Source organism: Hylaeus volcanicus, chromosome 1 (genome assembly GCF_026283585.1).
Source record: "Hylaeus volcanicus isolate JK05 chromosome 1, UHH_iyHylVolc1.0_haploid, whole genome shotgun sequence".
NCBI lineage: Eukaryota > Metazoa > Arthropoda > Insecta > Hymenoptera > Colletidae > Hylaeus > Hylaeus volcanicus.
This window is the reverse complement of record NC_071976.1, coordinates 28,387,434-28,393,433: the sequence shown is the minus strand read 5'-3', so window position 1 is coordinate 28,393,433 and position 6,000 is coordinate 28,387,434. Positions and strand designations below refer to the sequence as shown.

At 41.4% G+C, this 6,000-nt stretch overlaps 1 protein-coding gene across 4 annotated transcripts in view; it reads left to right on the top strand.

Annotated features, from left to right (window-relative positions):
- LOC128875529 (guanine nucleotide-releasing factor 2) overlaps nt 1-6,000 on the top strand; it is an 86,903-nt gene that overhangs the window by 7,132 nt on the left and 73,771 nt on the right. For 2 of the 4 annotated variants that reach the window (XM_054121195.1, XM_054121187.1), the window contains exon 1: nt 4,539-5,081. The exons of 1 other annotated variant lie outside the window; for it this stretch is intronic. The gene's annotated coding sequence lies outside the window, so the exon portion shown is untranslated. Of the gene's footprint in view, nt 1-4,538; nt 5,082-6,000 lie in introns of those variants that run through there. One more of the 4 variants, XM_054121182.1, reaches the window with a different exon arrangement.

The following is a 6,000-nucleotide window of genomic DNA, read 5'->3' as shown; positions in this document are numbered from 1 at the left end:
GATTTTATCGATAAAGGTCGATAATGTAGATCACTCTATCGATAAAGTTCGATAATGTACAGCACTCTATCGATGAAACTTTATATCGTAAACGTTCGAAGTTCGTTGCAAACATTGAATTTCAGGAAAAAGATCTTCTAAGTTTTCAATTTTTATCTTTGAAACTAAACGTCCTATATGAATGAACTGTAAATATACAAAATTCCGCCTTATCATTCCCAATAAGCTAATATTTGTTTTAAATTCACACCTGTACGCCGCTTAGAATTTCAAGTAAAAATTGTCCCGCAGTGAAAGGGTTAACGACGATACATCGTTGTTCGTCGGTAAAAAGGGTTATAATATTAAATTTTAAGAATTCAGACGTAACACAATTCGCCCGTGTGGTACAGCTATTGAAGTTGATCCCATCGCTAGAGGCAGCGAAAGCTCGGTCAATAATAAATCCGCGCGGCGCCGTCGTCGGGGGAATTCTGTCGGTCGGTGAAGAGCGAACTCTCATTAAATTTCCAACTAGACGGGGTAGTTCATTGAAATAATTCTATGGTGTCGACTTGTGTCGTACAACGGGGAAAAGGTCTACAAGGGCCTCCTACGCCCGCGGAGATTGAACCGACTTTGTCACGCCAAAAGAACAGCTAAGAGAGAAAGAGAGAGAGAGAGAGGGGGGGGGGTGAGACATCGAAATATGATTAAATTCTATTCGAGACTGCCACGGATCCCTTACCTTTTCCCTTGCCACGGAGATTGTGTCTGATACGGGCTTTGTCGAAGTCCTGGTTTCGTTGGATATCTTGTTGATGCTGCGCTTGTAAACAGGACTCCCGATGAAAACATGGAGAGACGCTTAGTAAAAGCGTGTGGACTGCTATGCGGATGGGTGAAATTCAGGTGAGAGAAATTTTGTAGGGATAGCAAAGAAAGACTAAACAACTGTTTTTAGTTTGGGGATCAAACACCGTCAAGGGCTCGCGTGTTTGCCTGGCATAAGAAATTCAAGGAAGGATGTAAACAAGTTGAAAATGTGGAACGTGATCGCCGTCCTCGAAGCAGCATTACGGAGGAGAACATTCGCACGATTCGAATCCTTGTTGAAAGCGATCGACGTCCGACACTTTCTGAAATTACAACGCAGGTTGGAATAACTTATGGGAGCTGCGAGCTTTTAAGGGAGGTAAAGATTGCTTATCGTTCCAAAGGACGTAACCAACCGATTCGAGACGTCATTCTCCTCCACGACAACGCTCGGCCCCATACTGCAGCTCTAACTTGCAAAACATTAGAGGAAATGAGATGGACTTCGCTTGACCATCCTCCCTACAGCCCTGACCTATCGCCCTGCGATCTCCATCTCTTTCGGCCACTTAAAGAAGCACCAGGAAGACAACGGTTCCTAGACGATTCGGCGGTGGAGGCCTTTGTGCGCAATTGGTTCCTAACGCAGCACTCTTCGTTTTACGATACTGGAATTAAAAACCTTCCAATCCGCTGGGAAAAATGCATTTCCAAAGCAGGGGATTATGTTGAAAAGTGATACGTGCTTGGATATTTTATTACACTGAATAAAAGTATTTTAAAAATAAAGTCTCGTTTATATTTGATCCGCCCTCGTATATAGAAACCTACTTTATCCCGAACAGTACGTATCCGGTAGCATATTCGGTAGGTCTGTATCTGGCTGGAAATTGCATTCGCGTTGAGATTGTTCTGTTCCTCGACCCTAACAGTATCTATGGCAAACCTAGGGCCAAATGTTCCCCATCCTGCATCGACTAACGATGCACTGCCAGGAACACGCAGGTTGCCCCGGAGGGTGCATGGCGTTCACCGTGGACTCATGAATATGCATCTGTTTTCACGTTTCGTCGGACAAATGCGTGCGCGTACACGGATTAGAGCGCGGCGCACGTGCGAAAACCGGTCGTCGCACGTGTTACGGTTGATCCCGATATAGCTCCCGATCCAAGGGATCCCTTCGCCTTGATTTTTCCTACGGCGGGGCATTCCGTTGAATCCGTAATCATGCCTGAATGCCGGCGAAATTAGTCATCGTTATCGTTCGTTATCGTTATAACGTAATCTCCGCGATTTTCGCAAGCTATTCGCGAGATACCGAGACACTTGTGTAAGTACAGCGAACAGATTAGTTAACCATTCTCTTAGATACGCGTAAGACGCAAAATAGTGCATTCGTAAGGTGTATTTACGTGACATTCGTCAAAATACTGATAGGAATGCGTATTATCTTCCGTAAGTTTTATTTATAATTTGTATTTTAGTGTTATATTTACAGAGTAAGGATCGATAACATTTTAAAATCGACGTGTATCTCATTTTTATTTGCTCGCAGATCTGATAGAGATTCCGTTTCATTAACCTATAAAAGATATTTTTATGCGTGAGAAACGCTGCTCGGAATTCGCTAAGAGTTTGAGACGCGAAAAAGACGAAAATTCCGTACAAATTTCAATTTGTTTGACGAGCTAAAATTACACTTCGTTTTATCGTGGTTTTCGTTTGCGCATGGAACAACTTTTGAACAAACAACTTCAATGACTAAAATCATCTGAGATACGGGTGCGATGGATACCATATCCACGATTCCCCTGGAAATTTTTCTACGTTTCTCCGTTTGCCTTCGTTTCTACAAAATCTAAATAATGACTCCAAGAATTTCTTTACTGCAGAAGAAGTATTATAGAATTATTTGTACTAAAATGAATCTGTGTAGTCCAGGAAAAAATTCATAGCTTAATCCACTTTTTAAAATCGACATGGTTCAAAGTGATGTCGTAACTGTATTACGTAGATTGATTTATATTTTTATTAATTTTAAAACGTGTGTTGGAAGTACATTCTTCTAGCCTTTCCGTAGGAAAGTCATCTGTAAAGAAATCTCGATAATGTTTTTCTGTGTGAAAATCCATTTTTTTTAGAAATCCTTATTAATTTCAAGGGTGTATCCGGATAAGATAGTAAAAGTGCTCCTAAACCAAATTGAGCTTGTGAGGACTCAAAAAAAATCATATTATTGCTTCTATACTTTTACCCACTTTTCTCATTTTTTTTTGTTAATTTCACAAATTATATCAACTCATAAATATTGTTTGGACTATATCTATCTTAGAGACTTCCGAGAATATGTAAAATATCGTTGATTATAAAAAAAGAAGTTAGAAAACTACAATTTCACACAAAAGTTTTTTGGGAAATTCATCGGTGTACGAATACATTCTACACCCACTGTATATATGTATACATTCAAATTAAATCTACATTGTCAAATTTTCTTCTTTGAACGTCCCTCTATATGTAAAAAAAAGTTTCAATAACAAAAAGTAATTACATCTGGAAATGATATGCATTAGAAAAATATATTAGCTGGACCAGACTCGGCCCTTGATACAATTAACTTCGAAAAGAGGAACGAATAGAATACAAACACAAAAGAAGACGGGTTGAAAGAGTTAAGGGGGTATTATCGTCTAGAAACTTCAAAAAATTCGATTTTTTTTTTTTATTTTGCATTTTCTTATCGCGCGCCAAATTGAACGAGCGTCTCACGCCACAACCTGCATAACAGCGCGTAACTTGTACAGATTCCAATGAAGTGTTTCATAAAAATTTGTGTTGTTAGTTGAAACGTATTTTATTATGTATAAAAAAAAAACCCTGGTACTGTAGGTTTGATAGTTTTCGCAAAATTAATTCCTAAAAATTACTGAAAAAACAAACATCTAGACGATAATCCCCCCTTAAGGTACAGAATTTGCGCCACCTGGCCAATACCAAAAGATCCCCCAACGCCTATGAGAGAGGCTGGCCAAACAGGCGAAGACGAATCGCGCGCGAGAAACTTGGCATCCGCGACGTCTCACCTCTGAACCTAAAGCGCGCGACCGTGACCACGTCGCCTCGCGACTCGAAAGCGAAGCAGAGGAAACGACAACGGGAAACGACGTCTGAAAATGAAATCTCCGGTTTTCTTTCACAATTCATTCCGATCTGCGGGGCGCAATGGCAATGGCGATACCCCGTTGCACCGTCACGCCAAGAGACGGACGACAAACGCAGAGGAAGAAAAATAGTTGCGCCGTCCGTCGCATACTGACACAGTGCTGCAAGGGTCCGCAAATAAATTGTACCACCTCCTTTGTCTCCCGGTCTTTTCGTAGACCTCTCTCTCTCTTTTTCGCGTGCACTTTCCTCGCTGAAATAAAGAACGGCCGTAATAGTTTGCCTCTGTGCGAGATCTCTTTTGTCCCTCTTCTCTGTTAACCCTCTCGGATACATCATGCGCTCGCTCTCTTTGTCTTTGTGCAGAGTCTCTCCTTCTTTGATGCCTCTTCTTTCCCCCCCCCCCCTCTCACTCTCTCTCTCTCTCTCTCGCGCGCAAAATTTTGCTCGGCCCGTTCCTCTCTCTGACCTGTTAAAATAGACAAGCCTTCTTTCCCGGCCAAAGTCACAGATATTACCGGGGCGATTCTGCAGCGGACGGTCCACGACCACGAGCGACAACAGTCCACCTCCGATTCGCGGGCAAGTTGCCGAGAACGGCGCACGTCAGGCCAGACCTGTTTGGAACCCGATCCGTGTGGACCAGATTTACGCTCGGTGGTCTCGCGTAGACGAGCAACTCGCGCGTTTAGACGTCGTTTTGTCGCGGTTCTGCTCTTCCGCGATCGTTTCGCCGCGGAGAAGCTTCGCTGGTTCGATCGACCGCTCGGAAAATCGACGGATATAGATCCGTATCGTCTTACGCACCGCCCGAAGCCTCTCAGACGCTTCGATTTTTCACGGTCGCCGTGTCAATGTGTGCGAATCTATCCACGATCGAAGATTGAAGACGTCGGATTCCGAGTTTCCCCGTCGTGCAATTTTTCGCGATCGCCGCACGTGTGAATTATTTATCCGTGGTGTCGAGGATCGGAGAGTCCGACTTACTCGATCGTGATTTCTGTGCGGAGTTGGATTTTGTGTGATCGTTGCTTAGTGGATCTGTGGTTTCGGTGCTCCAATATTCTGCGACTGTGCAAGGTGGACAGAGTTGAGATTTTTCTCGAAGGAGTGTTCTGATGTTGGTAAAAGAAACGATCTTTTTATATCGCGGTCAGAGTTAGGGATTTAGAAATGCGTTCGTAAACTATTTAGGTGAAATTGGACATTTTCTAGAGTTACGAATGTTCAAACGAGACATGTGAGAAACATGAAATGCGTTTGCTTTGAAATTGTGTATTTCGAATTGCGTTGCGTACGTTTAAGAATTCTGTTTAACCTTCGAGTTCCTTTATCTATCCATTTCTGTGGCTTTATTTATCAAGTTTCGAACGATATTCAAATGCGTAAAGAATAAAACAAAATTTTGTTTGTTACCTCCTGTTACGTGACTGCTGTTCAACTTACACAATTTTTAATAAAATGCTTCGTTAAATTTTGTATCGATTCTTTTAACGTGTGCAAATATGTATGCAAAGTACTAGCCTATTATTAGTTTCTTTTCAATTTAATTCTTAAAAATCATATTGAAATTGAGAATCTAAACTAGAGTAGCCCATGTCCACTAAATTGTCACCAGAAGAACAAGTGCAGTCGCGCTTAGCAAATGAAATAATAAACGGTGAAATAAACTGAGTAATATAAAATTGATCTTTTAGAAACGACATATTTAAATACAGTTGTGCAATTGTTCTTTATGTATTTGAAGAGTGAAACGAAAAATGATCGGTTGGTTGGTTTCGAGATGGTTGCATGGAGAAATTCCGACAACTGTAACGTTTTAAAATGATACTCGCGATTTGGTCATATTTTTAAATAACGGTGATATCGCGTAAGTATGCGTAATATCATTTTTTTTTTTAGATCGAAGGTTGCTCATCAGTAGACTGCGGATCTCGATGCAAAATGAAATCTTGGCGATCGTGGCTACAAAAATTCAACCTAAATAGGAATTTATTTTATTCTGCAAATATTATAGCGTGAGCTTTACTTTCGATCTTTTTT